The sequence below is a fragment of the Aethalodelphis obliquidens genome, unplaced genomic scaffold, assembly GCF_003676395.1.
Source record: "Aethalodelphis obliquidens isolate GAN/ISIS:26980383/991018 unplaced genomic scaffold, ASM367639v1 scaffold41, whole genome shotgun sequence".
NCBI lineage: Eukaryota > Metazoa > Chordata > Mammalia > Artiodactyla > Delphinidae > Aethalodelphis > Aethalodelphis obliquidens.
The window spans coordinates 16,590,248-16,614,414 of NW_020837985.1; the positions used below are offsets into that span (position 1 = coordinate 16,590,248).

Here is a 24,167-nt window from a genome sequence, read left to right on the forward strand (position 1 = left end):
GAACTTATTTACAAAACAGAAATAGACTCACAGACATAGAAAACAAACTTATGGTTACCGAAGTTGGGGAGTTAAATTAGGAGTTTGGGATTAACATACACACCACTATATATAAAATAAACAACAAGGTCCTACTGTGTAGCAGAGGGAACTGTATTCAATATCTTGTAATAAACTCTAATGAAAGATAATATGAAAAAACATATATGTGTGTGTATATATGTATATATATATATATATAATGTAAATCACTTTGCTATACACCAGAAATAAACACAGCATTGTAAATCAACAATACTTCAATTTTAAAAAAAGAATAAAAAAGAAGACAGACACAGTGACAAGAAAGCAATAAGAGACTACCACTCATGAAAAGGCAGGCTTTTAAAGTAGAACTTTTAGAAATGAAAATTATAATCACTGAAATAGAATTCAATGGGTAGGTTAAGTAGCAGATTAGACACAGCTGAAGAAAGCATTAGTGTAGTGGAAGAAACATGCAGGGAGGCCCAGAATACCACAGGGACGAGGAGATGGGGAACATGAAGGAAATGTTCAAAGATCTGTAGAAGATAATAAGGTCTGACATAGATGTGACAAGAATCCCAGGAGGAGAGAGTGAAGGAGAGGAGATACAGCAAAACCCTACACTGACCCCCATGAGTATGCAGATCCTCTCCCACAGGCCATCCAGGCAGAGAAACAACAGCCAACCCCATCTGGTGAAGATGAGTGTCTGCATCCCCAGTTTTAACCTCAACCAGTCTCCCCGTAAAATCAGGCCAATGAAACAATCAATTAAAGGAGAGATTGTTGAAATTGTTATCTATGTCCTGGAAGTTCCAGCCATTCTCAAGACCCAGAATCAATATCTTCAGTGTTTAAGCCAGAGTGGACAACTGCCAACAAGTCGTGCCAACCTACAGCTGAGAATGGAGGGCCTGACTGCTTGGATGGACTTCCGCAACTTCTGGTGGCCCCTGTGCCACAATCACAGTACTGTGACTCTGCAGTTTACACCCCACTCACGGTGTTCCAGCAAGGCTTCTCTGTATTTAATGAAAAACATAAATTCACAGATGCAGGAAGTATAATGATATGCAACAGCACAAATAAAAAGAAATCCACACCTGGACACAACACAGTGAGAACACAGACCAGCAAGACGAAGACCTTGAGGAGCCAGAGAAAGACGCCATCACCAGCAATCACAGTCACGCCATCACCACCATCACAGTCACACTATCACACTGCTCAAGGCAACAGTAAGAGACAGAAGACAGTGGATTCGTGTCTTCAGTGCGTTGAGAGAAAATACCTGTCCATCTAGAACTGCACGCCCAGCAAAATTATTTTTTATAGATAAGGCATTTATAAATAAGTAATTTATAAATAAATAAATTAATATGTAAAAGTTATATTAATATATAATACATAAATTATATAATATGTATTATATATGATTATATAATATATTATATATAATTATATATTATATATAATATGATATATAATTATATAATATAAAAGTTATATTAATATATAATATATAAAATATATATGATTATATATATTATTATATATAATATGATATATATAATTATATGATATAATATAAAAGATATTAATATATAAAAGTAAAGTAAAATATAAATAAGTAAAATCTGAGGCAGTTCTTCATTAAGCAATTTTCACTGAAAGGACTTCTAAAATTTGTACTACAAAAAGAAAATTATTTCAGGGCTTCCCTGGTGGCACAGTGGTTGAGAGTCCGCCTGCCGATGCAGGGGACACGGGTTCGTGCCCCAGTCCGGGAAGATCCCACATGCCACAGAGCGGCTGGGCCCATGGCCACTGAGCCTGTGTGTCCAGAGCCTGTGTTCCGCAACGGGAGAGGCCACAACAGTGAGAGACCCTCATACCACAAAAGAAAAAGAAAAAGAAAATGATTTCAGAATGACAGCCTTCGATACAAGATGGAATTGGAGCAAAGAAGAAGATCGATGTGAGTGTAAACCCACACTGTGTGTGAGGACGTCCACTGGGCCCTGCACGGGTGCAGAAGGGACTTTCTAAGATCCTCCTTTGTTGGGAAGGGCTGTAACACACTTTAATTTTAGACTTTAAATATGCATAGCATACTTTAAGCTTAATTACTAAATATAAACGGTGTATACGTTTCCAGTCCAATAGAAAAAAATGCAATAATTTAAAAGGAACAAAAACTTACTATATCAACTAAAAAATAAATAGGAAAAGAAAAATCTGAAAAAAACTAATCAGAGTAAGATGGTAGAAATCACCCAAATAGGTTCCTAATCACGGTAAACCTAACTAGATGCAATGTCCAGTTAAAACAGTAAGGTTGGCAGGAGGAGCCTGTAACTAAGAACCACAGTACCTGTGAAGATAAAGTAGGCAGAGGCAGGAGTCCACCAAGGGGCCAAGGGGCCTCCGGAGGTGAGACGCCCGCCAGTTTGCTGTGCGAAGTTCTGGGAAGGCTCCGTGACTGGAGACGGCGGGTCTGCAGGGTCCTCACCAGAGAACAGGAACCATCTCAGAGAAACACCAAAGTCCTGCCATAAAGACCAACCTCAGTGGCAACCACATTCAGCTGCTCCAGAGGCAGCAAGGCTCCCCTGGGTTCAGAACGCCCCCACCCCGTCCCCATGGATGGAAGGCCAGCACCAGACAGCTGAGGAGGTTCTCGATGCGCATGCGAGGTCAGACCAGAAAAGGAGCTTTTTACAAACTCAGAGGAAACAGAGATAGTGCAAGAAACGTAGAAAAGGTGAGCGAGATGGTAGGTAGTAACTTCAACGAGATCAAGAAGGAACTGTGTCCACTAAAAGAGAACAGAATAGGGGACTTACTTGGTGGTCCAGTGGTTAGGACTCCATGCTTCCACCGCAGGTGGCACAGGTTCAATTCCTGGTCGAGGAACTAAGATTCCGCATGCTGTGCACTGCAGGAAAAAAAAAAAAGAGAGAACAGAATAGTATTTTAAAAGGAACAATTCAAAATAAGGAAACAAATCTTAAAAACATGTGATAAGCAAAATTAAAAACATATTAGGGGGGACTTCCCCGGTGGTCCAGTGGTAAAGAATCTGCCTTCTAATGCAGGGGACGTGGGTTCGATCCCTGGTCGGGGAACTAAGATCCCACATGCTGCGAGGCAACTAAGCCTACACGCCACAACTACTGAGCTCATGCGCCTCAACTAGAGCCCATGTGCCACAAGCTACAGAGCCCACACACCCTGCAGCCTGTGCACCACAACCAGAGAAGAAGAAACCCACACGCCACAACTAGAGAGAAACCCGTGCACCACAACGAAGAGCCCGCACGCCACAATGAAAGATCCCGCATGCCACAACCAAGACCCGACGCAGCCAAAAATACAACTTAAATAAATAAATAAATAAATCTAAAACACACACACACACACACACAAATTAGGGGACTTCCCTAGTGGCGCAGTGGTTAAGTCTCTGTGCTCCCAATGCAGGGGGCCCGGGTTCGGTCCCTGGTCAGGGAACGAGATCCCACACGCATGCTGCAACTAAGGAGCCCTCGAGCTGCAACTAAGATCGGGTGCAACCAAATAAAAATTAATATTTTTTTAAAAATTAGTAAGACGGTTGAGAGGTAAAGTTGAGAAAATCTTTTTAAAAGAATAAGAAGACAAGGAGGTGGATGATAAGACAGAAAGATTAAGACTAACAGGCGTTCTAGGGGGAAGAAAAGGAAACAAAATGGTGAGAATGAAATTATCAGAGAAATAATCTTAACTTTACCCCAGAACTAAGAGACATGAATCACCAGAGCGAAAGCCCCTCCCAGTCCCTCCACAAACAACAAAGGAAAATGACGCGGAGTCTCGACGTGGAGAACACACGAGGATCAGTGACGCAGACCTCAGAGGTGGCAGGCCAGACGGCAGATCCCACGGAGCACTGGGCATCAGATCCCGGGGAACTTCCCAACAGTGCGTCCCAAGTCGGAAGACAATGGAACAATGCTTTGAAAGTTACAACTGAAAATAATTTGCAACCTGTAAGTTTACACGTATGGAGTCGTGAGTCCAGTGTGACAGTCGGATGACAGTATTTTCAGACATGCAAACTGAAATTTTTTCACTGCTGTTCATGAAACTTTTTTTTTCAGGAGGCCACAAAAAGAAGATCCCCTAACACACTAGGAGCTGGGAGACAGGGGTGGGTGGGGCCTGCAGGGAGTCCACTGCAGACAGTGGCGAGGGCCCAGAGAGCCCCAGGGAATGACAAGGATCTGCAGACTTGGGACCACTTAGTTTTCTACACTCCACGCTGTAGCCACGCTTACTTACTTTTCCTTCCACACGAAACATGCCCGCCCCTAAGGCACCCGGAAGTCCCATCCAAAGGCTCTTCTCTGGTGAGTTTCACCTGGTCTGGGTGTAGATGAGATGCCTCTTGAGCCAGAGACGTATAAACTACAAAGAAAAATTATCTGCCCCCCCAAACCTAGAATTTGAAAAAAGACACCTCCCAGCCCCTGCCCACCTCCAGCTCCAGGAGCCTGCAGGCAGACCACAGGCCTGGCTGCGGCAGGGATGTCCCTCCCACCCCACATCAGTGGCGCTCCCATCCATCGTCAGCCACGCCCATATGTCCCTGGCCACTGAGTGCCACACACCCACCCGAGATCTTTCCCTGTGACTCCGAAACCAGCCCCTGAGGGCCTGTGCACCGCACCAGGTGGCCTGAGGGCACAGACACCCCAGCTCCTGCTGGCCTGGAACTCAGGACAGCCCCACGTGCTGCCAGCTGCTCTCTCGGGACACGTGGATTCCACCCACCCACCAGAGAGAGACAGGCTCAATGGGCACTCAGGGCCCCGCCGTCCCATCTGTTGAGGTAACAGGTGCAGCGTGTCTCGGGGTCCCTGCCCGGTGCTGGGGCAGAGTTTGGGAGTGGGGAGGCATAGGCCTCTACGGGACAGTCGGGCCCTCCCCAAGTCACGGCCTGGGACCAGGCACGCTGCCACACCAGCTCCCAGCCAGGCCAGGGGACACCTGATGGGGGAGGGGACACTTGAAAGCACCCGGCCGGGCATCAGCCACCTTCTGTGTGATGACACTACTTTGTACAAAATTCCCCAATCCGCTTTAATGGTGAAAAAAAATAAGTTCCGACGAGGCACAGAGACGCTCATTTAGAATTCAAAGTCTTCGCCTGCCATGTCGAGAGCCCAGGCGAACTTCTCCCTCTGTGTCTTGTAGATCTTCTCCACGGGCACCCCAAACCTCTTACACCTGCCAAGAGGAGACCGGGGTTCTTGGGAGGAGCGGGACAGAGGTCAGGACACCAGGCTACCCAACCTGCTCCTCCTGGGCACAGCACCCACAGCACGGCCACCAGCCCAGGGCAGCAGGGAGGAGGCCGTGTCCCCCAGTGCAGCCCAGCTGTCCTCCGAGCGGGGTGCTCAGGGGACGCTTACAGGGCACACAGGCGACCCAGTCACCCCACCCTCAGTGGGCAGGCTGGGCTCTCTGTGGCTGGTATGCGGCTTGGGATCCCACCCCAGCCTTCCACTGCCCCAGAGCTCTCGGGCAGAGAGGACCAGTGACCCAGGACTCAGCATTAAACACACCAGCCAGTCGGGTCCCATCACAGGAAGGACCTGTGCTGACCACAGGGCCCAGGGGACTGAACTGGGGCCACTCAGGGGTCCAGTCCCCTCCTCGAGGCCACGAGTGGGCGCAGCGGCCTGGGCCCACGCACCAGGAGACACTGATCCGGCGGTCCAGGTAGTTGAGCTTGGACGTGCCCAGGGCCACTTGCTTGCTCTCCTCCTCGTCTGTGGCCTGCATGCTCAGCCTCCCGAGCTGCTCCTGCAGTCTCTCCAGCAGCCGTCCCCTCTTCTCCAGGAAGCTGGAGAGAAGGAGGGGCACAAGCCCCCGTGCTGGTACCCCCCAGCCCCACTCAGGCCAGGCGAGCCCAGTGACGGGGGAGCCCCCGGAGGCTGGAACCCCCTGGGCACGAAGCAGGCACCATCCACCCAGACCTGACCTCACAGGAAGCGCCCGAAGGCCACAAGCAAACAAAGCGGGCAAAGGACAGAATCAGATACAAAAGCCTTTCCACACCTGTGAAAGATGCTCAGTCCTGACCCTACTGCCTTAGAGAAAAGCGGATTTATCAAGGCAGGAGCCTCCTTTCACCCTCCACACGCCCGTCCCGAGACGCCAGACAGGGCACCCTGCAGAGGACACGGGACAGGCACAGCCACGACATCCACGTGCACGTGAACTTCGACCCCAGTCCTTGTTCCGGGAACTCCGGCTCCGAACCCACCTGGACACGTGTGGAAGGACCGCGGGTGGAGGAAACGCCGCTCTCAGAGGCTGAGCGGCCCCGACAGACACTACAGCGGAGCGTGTGAGACCGGGTCTCTCCCCAGGCTGTGCACAAGGGTGGGCCGCAGCCACAGGCACCGCTCTGCAGTGGCCACCAGGGCACCAACCGAACGCCAGGGCGCCAGCGGCAAACGGCAGGCGGCTGCTGGTGCCACCAAGAGCGGAGGGGCGGGGGGTGCACGCGAGTCCTCCCGGAAGGCACAGGAGGCTTCCCTTCCCAGCAGCTGCCTCTGAACACGAATGCCCTTCGGTCTAATGGCCGGACTTTCTCACACACTCACCCCACGACTAAGAAGCACCTGCCTGCACCTGAGGAATCTTTCATGCTTTCACAGCCACAGCAGCCGCGAATAAAAGGGGGCACCCCGCCAGAAACCAGGAAGATGAGGGAAACCACAGACGACCGTGTCCTGGTGGGGCAGACCAGCTCCCGGGAGACATGCCACCAGTGCTGACGCGACAGGGAACACAGGCAAAGCGATCACTCAGCAATTTTAAAACTTCCCACAAAGAACAGCCCAAGCCCAGAGGCGTTCACTGGTGAATTCTACCAAATGGTTAAAGAAGAATTAACTCCAACTCTTCACAAACTTTCACAAAACAGAAGAGGAGAGACCGCTTCCCATGTCCCTCCAAGACCAGCGTCACCCTGACACTGAACCAAAGACGTCACTGGAAAGCCACACACCATTATCCAGTGTAAATACAGAAGCAAAAATCCTCGTCACGACAACAGCAAGCCTAATCCAGGATGCATAAAAGAGATTCTGCACCACGAGCGAACAGGATTTATCCCTGGGATGCAAGAACGTGACACCCGAAATCCAACTAGTGCAACACTGCATCGTCTCAACAGATACAGAAAAATCATCGGACAAAATCCAGCACCTTCCAGGAAAAAAAAAAACCTCGACAAAAGCAACAGAAGGGCACGTCCTCACCTTGATAAAAGCACCTAAGAAAACCCACAGCTGACGTCCTCCTCAGCAGTCGAGCTCGGCCCGTCAGGTGGCAACAAGACGAGGGGGCCACACACACCACCTGTCCTCAACCTGCGCTGGAGGTTCCAGCCAGAGCACCAGGCAGACGAAGAAGTAAAAGGCGTCCGGGCTGGAAAGGAAGATGCGAACTGTCTGCTTGAGGACGACGTGATCTCAAACCCGAAGGGATCCGCCAAGCAACTGCTAAGGCTAACAGGTGAGTTCAGTGGGGTGCAGGGTGTGAGGCCAGCCCACACGCATCAACTCTACTTCTGTGTGGTCTGCAGAGGACGAGTCAACACAGCAGGCCCGACCAACCCTGGAGAGAAAGGCCTGCCTACGAGGCTGGATGTCGGGAGGGCGCCCGCCTCCCTAACCAGTAAGGAGAGAGAGGCTCACGGAGCCCGAAGCTGTGTACCGACAGTACAGGTCGCTGAACTGCTTTCCTCCGGAGTCTGGAAGGTCGGGATGTGCCAGGCAGAGGGTGCCCACGGGACCTTTCACTGTACGAAGTCACAGCCGTGACCGTGCAGGGTCCTGTGAGTCCTACGGAATCACTGAACCTACAGGTGGTCTGGGGAGTCAGCGGGAAAGTGGGACTCGCTGGCACTCTGACCCGTGAAACACGGCACGAGCTCTGTTCTGGAAAGGAAGGACGAAGGGCTGGGGCAGGACACGCCCTTGGCCCCTGAGTGGCCCAGAGTCTCACCCAGTGTGCAACAGCAGGAGAGCTGCTGCCTGCTGTGAGAAGGCGAGCCTGGAGATGACAGGTCCAACCCCAGCTGACTGGGCTCAGATCCTCAGGCTGCTTTTGACCACCACGGCTGAAGTGAGGGGCGAAAATACAGCCCAGGTGATGCCTGGGCTTCTGTTCTCCAGGTGGGAGAAAGGACCCAAAGATTCCCAAAACTGAGCTCTGGATCGGCCAAAACTGTTAGAAGTTTACACGGCTCTCCCCTCCAAGCAGAAAAGCCTGGAACAAAGTTTTAGAAAAGACTGCTGCTCTCCCCTCTCCCTCCCCAACCCCCATTCCAGCTAGGATCTTCCCAGGCAGCTGTAACGTTAAAACCCTGTAAAGGTTTACCTGCTAGGGATTTGAAAAAATTAGCAGTAAGAAAAAGCAGGACAGGGACTTCCCTAGTTGTCCAGTGCGTAAGACTCTGTGCTCCCAATTGCAGGGGGCCCGGTTCCATCCCTGGTCAGGGAACTAGATCCCACATGCGTGCCGCAGCTAAGAGTCTGCGTGCCGCAGTGAAGATCCCGCGCACCACAACTAAGACCCGGAGCAGCCTAAACAAATTAATTAATATTAAAAAGAAAGAAAAAGAAAAACAGTACAGTGCTTGCAATGGCTCTGTATTTTGTGGCTACCGCAGCTGGACGCAGAGTAAAAAGCTGACACAAAATGTAAAATGGCTGGAACTTCCCTGGCGGTCCAGTGGTTAAGACTCCGCACTTCCACTGGTCGGGGAACTAAGATCCCACACACCGCACGGCACGGCCAAAAGAAGAAGGAAAATCCGTGTAACTTCATAAATGCCAGAGGAATCGTCCCAATCAGAAAGGATGCGCAGGAAAAGTGTCAAGGGGACTCAACAGCCGTGCTCTGCAGCCTGTGGGAGGGTTAGAATCCAAACTCTGAGTGCAGCAAACACATCTCCATAAACGATGGTTTCTTACTCTGAGTTGCCTATTGACATCTCTGGGGAAGGAGTCCACGTGAGGAAGGGGGTTCTCCCGAGAGGGAGACACGTCCTGGAGTCTGGAGAGCTGGTGGATTTCTAACGAGCTCTCGTGAGATGGGACCCAGGCTGGTGACCTGGCCTGATGCGTGCCCTTTGGAGCAGATCAACTTCTAACCTCCGGATGGACAAGCGACTGAGGGCTCAGGGAAGCCTTGTGACTTGGACTTGCGGCGTCTCCACTTTGCTGCTGCAGCAAAGCGACCGGTCTGCTGGGAATCTCGGGTCTTGCTGCCTGGGCCTGACTCTAGGCAGAAACCCAGCACCGTCTGCAGCAGGAGAGCGAGTGGGACGGAGGCTCCAGGACTGGACCTCAGACCCCAGGGTTTTGGCAGATTTAGGACATCCCTTCGTGGGACCCTAACCATGCAGACATAGCTGCTGGCTGGACCTTGGGGCCACCTGCAGATGCCCCCAGGAAAAGGCCCGTTTTTCTGGCGGGGCAGTCAGAAATCAAGGGTGCCGGGCCGTGTGTCTCTGATGCAGAGACTGCCCACGGCCCAGGCTGTGATCCTGCATGTGTGCCAGCGGGGGGCGGGGGGGCACATCCCAGGGACAGCCGCCCCAGGGATGCCTCGGCGCTCCACCTGAGACTCTCCAGGTAAGGGGAGCTCGTAGCAGGGGAGGGGGCTGCCCCGGCACTCAGCCCAGTGGGGCAGGTGGACCCCCAGATGCAGCCCATCTTGTCTCCGCTGCTCACTGGATCAGCAGGAGGATACAGCCGTACACACGTAGACGTTACATGAACATGAGAACCTCTGTGAAAAATCCAGCGTCCGTCCCGCCAGCGCCTGGATGTGGTGTGTCTTTCTGGCCCAGATGCATACAAACGTTTCTCTGTGGCAACACTTCTGCCCCTTGTGCACAGAACCCAGATGAAAGGTCTGGGAAAGAAAGCAATGCAAAGTTATGATGACTGACCACGAACATGATTTTGTAACAACAAGGGGGACACTCCTGAGATCCTGGTCCCTGGGGAGGAGGGCGGAAGTGCCGGCTCTGAGCCCAGGGAGTGGGAATGGGTCGTGTGCAGCGGCCCGCGGGCCTGAGAACCGTCCGTGTGTCCTGACACTGTGAGGGATCTCAGCTCAGTGCCAAGTCCTGGAAGTCCTCCTGGTGAATCACTGAACCTGTGGGTGGGCTCGGGGACATGCAACAAAGCCAGCAGTGAACCACCCAAAAGTGAAATGAAGAGAACAATTCCATTTACAACAGCAACGAAAATAAAACACTTTCAAATAAACTTAACCCCCCAAAGTGCAAAACTTGTCCTCCAAAACTTTGCTAAACGAAATGAAAGAAGAACGATGCATCTAAAGAGACATCCCAGCGCTCACAGGCTGGAAGGCTTGGCCTTGCGTAGAAGGCGGTACTTCCCAAACGGACCTCCAGCGGCTCTGCACCCCAATCAAAACCCAGGCTGACTTCCCTGCAGAAAGTGCCCAGCCAACCCTCAAATTCACCTGGATTTTCAAGGGACCCTGAATAGCCAAACAATCTTTAATGAGAAAACCAAACCGGAGCTCACACTTCCTGATTTCAAACTTACAGGAATCAAGACTGAGTGGTACTGGCAGGAAGACAGACAGACAGATGAACGTGAACAGAACGGAGCCCAGAAACACCTGCCGTCAGCTGATCTTCCACAAGGTGTCAAGACCATTCAGCTGGTGGGAGTGGAGCTGGGAAAACCGGGTCCACGTGAGAAAAAAGGAAGTGGAATCCTTACCTCACACCATGTACAAAAAATAACTCCAAATGGATCAACTACCTAAATGCAAACATTGAAACTATAAAACTCTTACAAGAAAACCTAGAAATGCATCTTTATGACCTCGGCTCAGGCAAAGCCTTGTTAGACACGATACCTAAAGAATAAGCAACGGAAACTAGACTTATCAAGATTTTTGTGCTTCAAAGCACGCGACCAAGAAAGTAAAAAGACAACACACAGAATGGGAGAGAGCCTTTTCAAATCATGTATTTGAGGACTTTCCTGGTGGTCCAGTGGTTGGGACTCCACGCTTCCACTGCAGGGGGCGCAGGTTCAATCCCTGGTTGGGGAAGTTCCGCATGCCACGTGGCGCGGCCAAAAAAAAAAAAAATCATATATTTGAAAAGGGACTCGTATCTGGAGTGAATAATGAGCTCTTATAACTCAACAGTAAAAAAAAAACCAAAGAACTCAACTGAAAAACGGAAAAAGGACTGAACAGACATTTCTCCAAAGACCACACACAAACGCCCGGTAAGCAGAGAACAGAGCCTCACACGTCGTCAGCCAGCGGCGAAGCGCGAAGCAAACCCACATCCGCCGGACTGTAACCAAAGCGAGGGCAGACGAGAACGGGGGCAGCCAGGCTGCGGGGAGGCCGGCCCAGCGCGGCCGGTGCGAGCGCGAGCGCGCTTCCGTAAAACGCTAAACCGCGGCGCTACGGAGTAACCCGACAATTCCACGACGAAAGCCACACCGCGGGAACACCCAACGTCCAGACACAGGGACGGCAAAACACGGAATATTCGGCGACTGAAGCACTGACGGGCTGCAACGCGGGTGGACCTCAGCAACATTACGCTGAACGAAAAAAGCCAGACAAGGTCCACAGATGGTGGGATTCCATTTGTGCGAATGTCCAGGGGCTGGGGGAGGGGAGAGGGTTTGTTTGCAGCGATGGAAACGCTCTAAAATGGCTGCGCAGCTCTGTGAACGAGCCGGAACCGCTCGCCCGCAGCCCAGAGCCGAGAGCCTCTGAAGGAGAACCGCGTGGCCCGGAGCTCAGGGGCCCGAGGACAGGCGCTTCTCCTCCTGCACTTCTGCCCTGCTTCACGTTTTGGCGCAAATATAGTTTGTATCTTTTGAATCAGAAAATACGATTGAAAAGAAAACCAGAGAACTGGTGAAGACAAAAGCAGGCTCACTGCCAACCCCACGACTTGGACGGGCCGGGGCCTCCGGACACCTGCCTCTTGGACCTGCCGTCCCCTCTGCATTTGTGCTCGGCCCTTGCCTCCTTCAGCTCTGCCTTGGCCTCGGCCACCTGCTTCTTCTTCACCTCAATCTGCAAAGAAGAGGGGCCCAGTCAGGGCTGCTCCTGCCTACCCTGGTCCAGCCCCAGGGACCACCGTCCACAGCCTGCAGGCCCTATGCCCTGAAAGGGCCCAGCTGACCAGGTCCCCTGGGTTCTGCCCATTCAGGGTGCTGGAGCGCTGGTCCTGACTGGTCACTCTGTGGCCAGGGGACAGGGTGAGGCCAAGCGGCCCCAGACATACCACCTGCTCCAGCCAGACCCGGCCCCCTTGCTCCGCTGACCTCCCTCCTGGGCTAGAGGCCCTTCCACACCAGAAGGCCGTGCAGGATGGCCTCTGGCCCTCCCTTAGCCGGTTCTCCCTCCTGGCCAGCACCTGGCCCCGGGCAGCCCTGATGTGCCCAAGCCCCTCCGAGGGCCGTGCGCTCCCAGGGAGGGAAGAGGAGGGGAGCCACGCAGTCACCCCAGAGGCCCTCCCGCCGTGCCCGCCGCGCGCCTTTGACCGAAGCGTCTGCATCGACTTCTCGAAGGTCTTGGGAGTTGCCCGCTGATGGTTGCAGAGAACGGCAATGGCCCGATTTGCTCGGTTGTAAGACAGAATCTTAGCGGCTACGCTGTCTTCAGCTAGAAAACAGGAGTCTGTTACGCAGCGGCAGCCACAGGACAACAGCCGCTGCCGCCCCGAGGAAGGACCTCACAGGACAGGACTCAGGGTCCGCACCTAGTCCAAGGGCCTCCCAACAGAGGCAGAGAGGAGGCCTCCCCAGATCCCCCCTGGGCCCATGTCCAGGAGCCCCCGCTGGGGGTGGGAGTGGCAGGAAGAGGGTTCCCGCACACAACGGGGGGACACGCAGAGCTGGACAGGCGCTTCAAAACCGACTCTGCCGAGGAGCAGACGCAGAGACTGGGCAGGGCCCTGACCGTGGGAGCAGAGACTGGGCAGGGGCCTGACCGTGCGGGTGGCCCCGTGGGGATGGCTCGGCCTGGGGACCTGCGCATCCCTGACCCGTCCCCGCAGGCCAGGGGAGCTCCACTCTGCCCTGGACACCGGCCACGCGGCATCCCGTACCAACCCAGCAGCCAGGCACCAGCCCACAAGCGGGCGCCCTGTCCCCACACCAGGTTCTAGCCAGAGCACACGAGCAAGAAAGCGACGTAAAAGGCATCCAAATTTGAGAGGAAGAAGTAAACTGTCTTTATTTGCAGATGGCAGGATCTTGTGTATAGAAAACCCACCAGATTCTACAACAACAACAAAAAATTATTAGGGCTGATAAATTATTAGGGCTGATAAATTATTAGGGCTGATAAATTATTAGGGCTGATAAATTATTCGGGCTGATAAATTAATTCAGCGAAGTCGCAGGGTACAGGATCAATATACAAAAATTGCTTTTCTTCCCTTCCACCTGCAGTGAGTTACCTGAGGAAAGCACAGAACAACTGCATTTACAGCAGCACCAAAAAACGAAAATAGCTGGGAGTGAACTTAACCAAAAAAGTAAAGTATTTGTAAACTTTAAACTACAAAACGTGCCGAAAGAAATTAAAGAAGCTCTAAGTAAATGGAAAGTCATCCCATATTCATGGATTGGAAGACTCATTTTGCTAAGATGGCAATATTCCCCAAAGTGATCCACAGAAAAACCTAATCCCCATCAAAAGGTTGGCTTCTTTGCAGAAACTGACAACAATCCTAAAATTCACATGGAAATACAAGCTATCCAGAATAACCAAAACAATCCTGAAAGAGAAAAACAAGGTTAGAGGACTCACATTCTGATTTAACAGGGACTTCCCTGGTGGCGCAGCGGTTAAGGATCCGCCTGCCAATGCAAGGGACACGGGTTTGATCCCTGGTCTGGGAAGATCCCACATGCTGCAGAGCAACTAAGCCTATGTGCCACAACTACTGAGCCCACATGCCACAACTACTGAGCCCACATGCCGCAACTACTGAAGCCCGTGAGCCTAGAGCCCACGCTCTGCAACAACAGAAGCCACTGCAATGAGAAGCCAGCACACCACAACGAAGAGTAGACCCCGTTCGCCATACCTAGAGAAAGCCCACACACAGCAACAAGGACTGAACGCAGCCAAAAATAAAACAATTTTTTTTTTAAAGTACAAGGAAAAATAAAACAGCTAAAGTGGACTCATCAAAATTTCAAACCTTTTGTGCTTTAAAGGACACCATCAAGAAAATGAGAAGGCAATCCACAGGAAGGGAAAAAATGTTTGCAAATCATGTATCTGGTGAATCTAGTGTTCAGAATATATAAAGAACACTTACATCTCAACAATAAAAAGACAAATAACCCAACTAAAAAAAAAAAATAGACAAAGAAACTGATCAGACATTTCTCCAAAGATATACAAACGGTCAATAAGCACAAAAGATGCTCAACATCCTTACCCATCCGGGAAATCCAAATCAAACCCACCATGAGAGGCCACTTCACACCCACCCACTTCATAAGCCTTCACATGTCTCCTCATACTAGCAACTCCACAAAGAGTACCCCATTTCACATACAAGAAAAAAGAGGCTCAGAAAATCTAATTTCCCCAGAATCATATCGTTGCTGAAAGCAGGATCTGATACCAATAAAGACCATTCTGATCCCAAAGCTGGCAGCCCCACCTGTGGTCTCTGCTGCCCCCTTCACAAGGTGTGAAACAGCACTGACCAGCAGAAATGTGACACAAGCCACAAGTGAATTTTAAACCGATTTGATTTTTTGCAATATACTTAATTTCAACCAAAATATCTAAAATATTGTCACTACAATGTGTGATCAATATAAAAAAATGAGTTCACATTCTTTTTCCTACTATTTGAAGTCAGCATGAACTCTACACCCACAGCATGTCCCCACCGGGACCAGCCACATCTCAGGAGCTCACAGCCACACGCGGCTGGTGGCTGCAGGCTAGACGGCCCAGGAGGAGTGGTTAAGACGGCGGTGTCCAATGTGTGCTCCTCTGCTTAGTGTCCCTGTGACACGGCCAAGTTGCTTAACCTCTCTGTACCTCAGTTTCCTAACCTGGTAAGTGGAGATAACAGCACCTACCTCGCCAAGGACTGGCCAAAAGCAATGGAGACACAGAGCCAAGTGCATCACAGACGCTGGTTCTCACTAGCACCCGGTAACACCTACATTTCAAAGCTGCCCCTGCCCTACAATATTTTGGCGTTACCCACCACGCCTCCCCGACAGGCCCACAGCCGCAGCAAAAGCCAGCACTTACAGCCACCTTCTCTTTATGCCCACACGTGGGCGTGAAAGAGACCGCGGGTGGGGGTGGGGCGGAGGCGGGCCGTGAGCCCGGGGCGGGGCTACAGGGGTGGTGACCGGGTGAGGGGCGGGGCACGGCCTGCAGGGGGTGGTGATGGGCAGTGGGGGCGGGGCCAGGGCGAGGGCGGGGCCGGCGCGGGCTTACCATCTCCACCTGCCTTCTCCCTCCTCCTCCAGCCCTTTGGTGGCCTCGTGGTCCCTTTTCCTGTCTCTCCCTCTGGACGTTGCACCGACCGGCTCCTCCTCTTGGCCTCTGCCCTGCTCCAGGCCACACCGACTTATCTCCTCTCTCTGTCGCTTCTCCCACCGTACATCCTTCCCGGGGCGGCCCAGTCCACACCTGATGGCCCTCTCCGCCCGCCCATCCCCCGCCAGCTCCCCATCCCCTTGTCTCTGTTCCTTTGCTTCCGGAGCCCCTGCTCCGCCCACGCTGTCCTTCTTCCTTTTTTTGACTTTTCTGGAAACCACAGTCTCTGATGCGGACTCGTTACCAGCACCACATTTTTCATTTTCTTCTTAGTTTCTCCAGCCCACATGTCTTTCCCTTCCTCGACATTCCCTTGTAGCTGCTTCCTCCCCACCAACTCTCCCACCTTTTCGGTGTAGGCTAGCTGCCCGTCGTGGACGTTCCCCCCCCCCCCCCCCCCCCCCCCCCCCCCCCCCCCGCCCCCCGAGGTCGACGCCCCCCCCCCCCCCGCCGCCCCCCCCCCCCCCCCCCCCCCGCCTGCGCGTCTTCCCTGCGGCTCTCGGCTCCCGCGTCCCCATCGCCTCCATGCACCGCCTCCCCGCTAGGCCTGCGCCCCCTCTCCGCAGGCACCCTCCTGCTGTGGCCACATGCACCCCTCCAGTCCCCGCTGCCCTCCTCCAGCTTCGAAGCCTTGGTCTGTCTCCCAGCACCTTTCTCCTTAAGCCCTTCCCGCCTTTGCTCTTCCGGTATGTTCTCCTTTTTTTTTTCTGTTTGCTTTTCACTTTCACCCCATCCTTTCCCTGGCTTGCGTCCACTTGCTCCTTGTCTCCCTCTCCCAGGGTGCTGGGCCACACAGCCTTCCCACCATCCTGGCCGCTGGGCACAGCCTGCAGTGCCCCATCCTCAGAGGACACCTGGAGATCACCAAGGGCCATCTTCCTCTCATCCCCAGGGCCTTGCAGCCTCGGAACCTTGTGCAGGAGAGAGAGCACACTGTGAGTGGGCCACACCCCACAGGCAGCACCCACCCAGGTCGCAGACCCCAGTGACTGCCTTACTCACCACATCCTGCCCTGCCCTTCCCCACAGAGGCTTCCATCAGAGGAGCAACACATCCAGACTGTGCGCCTCTACTGCCTCCAAAGGAGCTTCAGAAAATAGCTTCTGTGTCTCAGCCCTCCTGGCCCTTGTCAGAAGTGGAACCCAGGGCAGTGCACTGCCCCCAGGCACAAACCCCACTGGGAAAGGGCACAGGAGGAGCAGCTATTCCAATGCCACTTCCCCCACCCAGGCTCCACAGACTCATTTCACAATACATTCCTATTAGGAAGTCAGACAGGGGATCTGCCTGGTGGTCCAGTGGTAAAGAATCCACTGTCCAATGCACAGGACACGGGTTCAATCCCTGGTCGGGGAACTCAGATCCCACATGCCACGGGGCAACTAATGCCACGTGCCACAACTACTGAGCTCATGCGCTTCAACTAGAGCCCGTGTGCCATAAACTACAGAGTCCACGTGCTCTGGATCCCACATGCCACAACTAGAGAGAAGCCCGTGCACTGCAGCAAAAGATCCCGCATGCCACAACTAAGACCTGACACAGCCATAAAAAATTAAAAAAATAAATATCTTTTTTAAAAAAGAAAGAAAGTCAGACAAGTCAGACAGTAAAGTCATTCGTTGTCTTTTTTTTTGCCCACGCCGCACGGTACCAGGGATGGAACTCATGCCCCCTGCAGTGGAAGCATGGAGTCTTAACCACTGGACTGCCAGGGAAATCCCCATTCACTGTCTTCTTACACTTGCAAGAACAAACACGCAAGCATGCGCGCCTAGAAAGCTGCCCACGAGAATCACCCCTGAAGACGTCACCTGGCCTTGTAGCTGCTCACGAGAATCACTCCTGAAGACGTCACCTGGCCTTGTTTCTTGCAAAGCTTTGCACTGTTACGCGTCTTCACAGGCTTGGCGGCCTGTGCAGATCTGGAACACAAAACCATACGTAAATGCATAAATCTGCTGCTCACTTAGGAAGCCCACCATTCTGAAAACAGATAAATAACCTACATTACAGACTACAGAGTCTCCAGTCTTTCCAGTGGACTCTCTATTTTTCACAACATGTTTGGTGAACATGAGCATATTCACAGGACATCTGCGGGCGGGGGCGAATGAGCGCAACTCCAGTCTGACACTAAGGAGCTGCTGGCAGCTGCAAAAGCACCCCTGGCACACGTCCTGCCGACAGGAGACCCGCGGGGGCTGCAGAAAGAGCGGATGGCACAGCCAGCCCTGTCACCCACCAGGTCCACCTCTGCCCACCCCCGGCCCCTGTCAATACTGTGACTGCCATGGGACTTCCCTGGTGGTCCATGGTTAAGGCTCCACGCTTCCAATGCAGGGGACGCGGGCTCCATCCCTGCTTGGGGACCTAGGATCCCGCGTGCTGCGCAGCCAAAAAAATTAAAAATTAAAGAAAAAAAAACTACGACTGCCAGGAAATCATCAATTTAGAAAAACGGTCCTTCAAGAGTAGCCTTGAAGAAGCAGTAATTGCGAGAAACACATTCAGAAACAAAACCCAAACTAAACACAGAGATCAGACACAACAGGCCCGAGCAGGAGCGCGGGGCAGCCCCTGCAGCCGCCACCCAAACACCACCATGGGGACAGGCCCTGGGGGGCCAGGCACTGGCTTACGGAGGGCAAGGGAGGCCCGCGACCAGGCGACTGACCAACTTCACACCCACTAGGACGGCTACAGCGAAAAGATGGACAATAACAAGTGCTGGCAGGCGTGTGGCGAACTCAAGCTCCTCGTACGCTGCAGGTGGGAATGTGAAATTGTGGAGCCGCCCCGGGAAACAGTGTGGCAGTGCCGGAGCGCGGCACACAGCTACCACGAGACACAGCAGCTCCACTCCTAGGTGTTCACACAAATACTGTGAGGGAATGTTCACAGCAGCAATACTGACAGGAGCCCAAAGGTGGAAACAACCCAAAATGTCCATCAACAGATGAACGGATAAGCAAAAGGTGCTACACTCAAACAGTAAAATATTTTCAGCCATAAAAATGAAGTGCTGTGGCTTCCCTGGTGGCGCACTGGTTAAGAATCCGCCTGTCGATGCAGGGGACACAGGTTCAAGCCCTGGTCCGGGAAGATCCCACGTGCAGTGGAGCAACAAAGCCCGTGCGCCACAACTACCGAGCCTGCGCTCTAGAGCCCGCGAGCCACAGCTACTGAGCCCGCATGCCGCAACTACTGAAGCCTGCGCACCTAGAGCCCGTGCTCTGCAACAAGAGAAGCCACCGCAATGAGAAGTCCACTCACTGCTACAAAGAGCAGCCCCCGCTCGCCACAACCAGAGAAAGGCTGCACGCAGCAACGGAGACCCAACACAGCCAAAAATAAATAAATAATTTTTTACATAAATAAAAATGAAGTGCTGATACGTGCTACAATGTGGATGAATCTTGAAAATATGTTAAGTGAAAGAAGCCGGACACAAAAGGACAAATATTGTGTGACCCACTTGTACAACATACCCAGGACAGGCCAATTCGTACAAATAAAAGGCTGATGAGAGGTCGTCAGGGGCTGGGGGAAGAGGGAAATGAGGGGTATGGGGTTTCCCTTTGAGGTGATGAAAAAATTCTGGAATTAGATCGTGCTGATAGCTGCCCAAGATTTGAATGTCCTTAGTACCAAGGAATTGTACACTCTGAAATGGTTAAAATGATGAATTTTACATTATATGAATGTTATCACAACAAAAACAAACACAAAAGGAAAGTTTCCCAAAATTTCTGACATTTTCCATGAGAGAAAAAGAAGAGTTGGGACAGAACACCAGGCACAGGAGAAATCCTGCCTCTGTTCACAGCACGGGGGCCGCACGATGAGGCCCACAAGCTAGACCTAGGTCGCACACGTTTCTGTCTGTCTGGCCAAGGAGTTCTGTAAAATTTCAGCAACATTTAACATCTGAGACGCTTCACCATAACGATCCCCACGTCGATGGTGTGTGAGCTGCATACCCAGGGGCCTGCTCAGAAGTTCATCCACCACTCACGGCGGGGGTCCAGCAGGGAGGGAGGGAGGGAGCAAACGGCAGCCAGAAAAGGGAGGGGCCCACCCTCCCCCCACCCCACTCCCCCCCACCCGATTACGGGAAACTAATAAACATGATTTGACATGACTCAGAGAAAACATCAAATTAAACTACTCCTGTACTCCGAGGCCAGGTGCTTCACCCAAAACTGGAAATACTATTTAGAACAACAGCTTCAACTGCCTGATTCTGAAGCCTGGACCCCTTTCACCATGAACTGATACGCAAAGCCACACGTGTTTCCATCACCATCAAGCCACACGTGTTTCCAACACCAAAGTTTCCAAAAGCAAAACCTACCACGGTTTTTTTCCATCAGGTTTTTTCTTTGTTCTACTGGACAAAGAGAGCTATTTATACTGTCCTCTGAGACAAGAAAGTGGTAGAAAACAGGAGAGGTAAAGAAAGGTCAGAGACAACCATATGCCTAATGCCTTTTAAACAATTTTTGGTTCTATTCTTTGAAAAAGATGTGGTTACGTTGATTGTTAACTAGTTTACAATTATTTCTGACAAGATCCTTTATTTATTGATAAAATAAAAACCACAAAAGAGAGGACCGACAGCAGATGAAGGGGGCCAGTCCTCGGCCTTCACAGAAGGCCTTCACAGAACGCGCAAAAGACTGATTTCCTGCGCGCAGCCAGCAGCTCCCATTACCAATCGTTCTGTGGTTCTACCAGATTCTTCACTTCTGCTCAAGTGAGAGCAAAGACTGGATAAAAACAGGGAGTGCAGGTCCCAATTCCAATGCCAAGGCCGGACTCAGGACTGAAGGTGATGTCGCTGCCCCTTCCACTGCTGCATCCTCACCACCCTATCTCACCTCCTGCACAGACGAAAGGGACACAGAACAAACCCTACCTGATATCTTCTGAAATGGAGAACGTACTTTCTTCCTTCAGGCACTGCTACGAGTCACAAGAAGACAGAAAGTTTTACTGAGAACATTTCCATGTTGCAGTAATGGTTAGAACTTCTGTTAAAACACTAAAGAGACCACCACCAATGTGTCCTGAAGTGGCCCCTGGGAAGAGCAAACGTGACCCTCAGCAAGTGAGCAAGTTAGGTCCAGGACACCACGACGCCCCCAGCCGGCAGCTTCCGGGTCCTTAGAACTCAGCCAGAGGGTGGCAGCCACTCAAAGGATTCTGAGTAATGCGTAACCGAACCCACCCCTCCCAGAACTGACTCCGAGGCCCAGGCACAACACAAAGCAGCGCGCCTTCCGAAATTAGAAATAAATGTACTTTACACACAAAGTGTACATTTTTAAAACTATCAAAATGCCATAGAGACTAAGAAAGGCTTACAGATTTAAAAAAATGAAGCATTTAACTTACTGAAGCCCGTTAAGTTTAAAAACAGGACATTAACAGTAAATGAAAGACTCAGACCTGGTCTCTCCCACATCTTCCCTGATGGTTTGGTTTGGCTCCTTCACTTTCTGTTTCTTCAGGTTTTCTAGGTTCATGTGGTCAGTATTCTCCCTCTTTCTTTAATGAAAAACAAATTTTAATGCAAATCCCAAGGGAGGAAATGTAAAGCCAACATTGAAAGGATGTCTCTGGCTTGAAGAAATACAAACTGCACAGAAAAGCGATAGGATCACCCCGCCCTCTCCCTCTCCAGCCTGACACCAGACTCCTTGCTCGACACCACCTGGGCCATGTCTGTGTGCACACACTCTTCCCATCCCATTTTCCACTAGTGCAGGGATGGGGTCAGTTAGACTAGGGCATTTCAAGAGGTGAGCCAGCTCGTTAATAAAAATCACAATCCACTAAGCAAAGGCCACTTCTTCCCAAAAACATTCAGTTACCTTGTGAGGGCAACCTCACCCTTCACCGAGAATGGCTGCAAATCGGACATTTGACCATCTCCCATAGCCTCTTCTTTACCTGTAATCGCGTGTCTCCAACTGTGAGAAAACAGAGCTGAGATGCATCAAAGAGGACCCCAGGTGAGGAGCAGGTCAGGCGGAAAGGATGTGAGCCTGGGCCCATGTGCAGGGACATTCTATGGCCTGTCATGCTTGTGGCTGGTGGTCCCACTGGCTGAGTCTACATCTAAAACAGGTCAACAGCTAACTCACATCAACCCACGACTAAGAGAAGAGCAAAGGCCCACCGTTCACAAGGTCTCTATAGAACAGGCGCACCAGGAGATGCGTGTCACTCTTGACCTCATTACTACAGAAACAGTCTCCAAGAACAGCTTCAGGGCTTCCCTGGTGGCGCAGTGGTTGAGAGTCCGCCTGCCGATGCAGGTGACACGGGTTCGTGCCCCGGTCCGGGAAGATCCCACATGCCGCGGAGCAACTAGGCCCGTGAGCCATGGCCGCTGAGCCTGCGCGTCCAGAGCCTGTGCTCCGCAACGGGAGAGGCCACAACAGTGAGAGGCCCACGTACCGCAAAAAAAAAAAAAAAAAAAAAAAAGAACAGCTTCAGTTAACAGGTCCTGAGCATTTTGCCGCGTTTTATGTATCATCTTCTTTACATTTTGAAACGTCACGATTAACTATCTTGAAGGCAGGCAACAACTGCACTGAAAATAGCCTGTTTGCCAATTCCAGCTGAGTACTTATGGCTTTAGATGCATCAGACCGAAAGGAAAAGGAAAAGAAAGCTGTAAACTCGTGGTGTTAACGAGATTAACGCCAGCAGGTGGTAAAGACAAAGAAGGCAGATCAGAACTCAGGCAATGGGGCGGGCGGCTCCACGAGGAGGGCAACCCAGGCCCTAAGGCGGATATTCGGGTTCCAGGGCGGCCTCCGGCGGGGACTGGAGCCCGGGGCACCGAGGGATTTGCGTGCGTCCGCGCCGGTCCACACCCATTTCCTAGGGAGCTGGTCAGGCACAGGAGGCCCCGCGGGCCACGCTGGATCGTGCGGAGAAGGGGAGACTGGGGAAAACGTCCCCCTGGAGAAGGGGAGACTGGGGAAAACGTCCCCCTCCGGGCCCCACCCGCCGCGCGTTCCGGAAGTCCCACCTGCGGCTCCTCGAAGCCTCGGGCTCCGCAGCGAGCGCACCGTCTACCGATGCGCCATCTCCTGCCGTCAGGTCCGCGCGTGCGCGGCGCCGCCACCACCACGTGCCGCGCCTCAGCGGCGCGGGGGCCGCCGGGAAGGCAGGAGGCGCAAGCGTGGGGCGGGGCTCCTGCGCGGCACTGGCAGCTGGGGGTCTGGGGCGCGAACTCCCAGTCGCAGGCGGCGCGGGAGGTGGGGGGTGCAGAGCTGGGCCCTGGCAGGGCGGGTAGGAGCGACGAGGGGGCAGCCCAGGGTCAAGGGCCCCGCGGGAGATCTTGGCCCAGGTGTGTGAGCGTGCACGTGCACCTGCGTGCGCGGGCTGGGATTGGGGAAGGACCGGCGGGGCGTGGATGTGATGGTGCAGGCGGAGGGGGGGCGGGGACTGTCAGGTTAGGAAAGACAGCGTGCTCCCATTGCATTTAGAGGGATGAGTGACCCTCAGTGGGCAGGACAGTTCTTGGGGCAGAGAGGCCTGCGGGAGACGCAGTGCCTGTTTTCCTGGGAGACGGCAATGAGGTCGGCCAGCGGAGGATGGTGGAGGTGGGGACAAGAGGAGTTGAGGATGACACCCAGTGTTCCAGTTTGCATGGTTGCATGGGTGGGGCTGTCCTCTGACCCTAAAACCCCATCACAGGAAAACCGCCTAAAAACATACCTCTGGTGAAAACAGAGGAGGCTATTACAAACATGCTCCTTACTTTACAATTTGGTTGTTGTTTTATAAGTTCTGGTGCTTTTGTTTGACGTTATTAAAGATGCCATTTTCCTGCCTTCTTAACAAATGGACGTTAGGTAAATGGCTGTTTTCCTGCTTTGGTGAATAATGGCCAGACGGAAGCCTTCTGTCGTGCCGACGGCCTCTCACTGCCAGCCCAGTGTGTGCTGCGGAAGCTTTGCATAAAGATGGCATCTAATCTACAATTGCGCCTGGATTTGCTAGAGCCCCACGGAGGCTCAACTCATTTTATTCAGAACGCCACGGAACGATAACCAAAAAAGGATACCGTGAAGGCAACATCTATCATATGCTTCTTTAAAAACCCCATTGTCAGCATCAGTGACAATGGCATTACCGCTCAGTCACTGAGATTAAAAATTAGTCATACGTGGAAAATAGAAACAGGTTTTCAGGGAAAAGGAAGCTTTGGTTCCACTGAATTATGCCTCTTTTTTGCTTGGTAAATAAAGGATGCATATTTTCCAATGATATATATTTTCGAGGTTAGCTATGTCTAGGTGGTCCCAGATTTGGGGTAAGAGCCTTGTTGTCAGTTGACTGACTGGGCAGGTGTCAAAAACACTTTATAGGGCTTCCCTGGTGGCGCAGTGGTTGGGAGTCCGCCTGCCGGTGCGGGGGGCGCGAGTTCGTGCCCCAGTCCGGGGGG

At 52.4% G+C, this 24,167-nt stretch overlaps 1 long non-coding RNA gene across 1 annotated transcript; it reads right to left on the reverse strand.

Moving 5' to 3' along the window:
- Positions 1 to 17,342: 17,342 nt before the first annotated feature.
- Positions 17,343 to 22,055, reverse strand: LOC113633784 (uncharacterized). The gene is made up of 3 exons (XR_003438333.1): positions 20,619 to 22,055; positions 17,556 to 17,622; positions 17,343 to 17,511 (listed from the first exon to the last, which is right to left on the reverse strand). It is a non-coding gene; the product is annotated as an uncharacterized LOC113633784 (long non-coding RNA).
- Between the last annotated feature and the right edge of the window lie 2,112 nt (positions 22,056 to 24,167).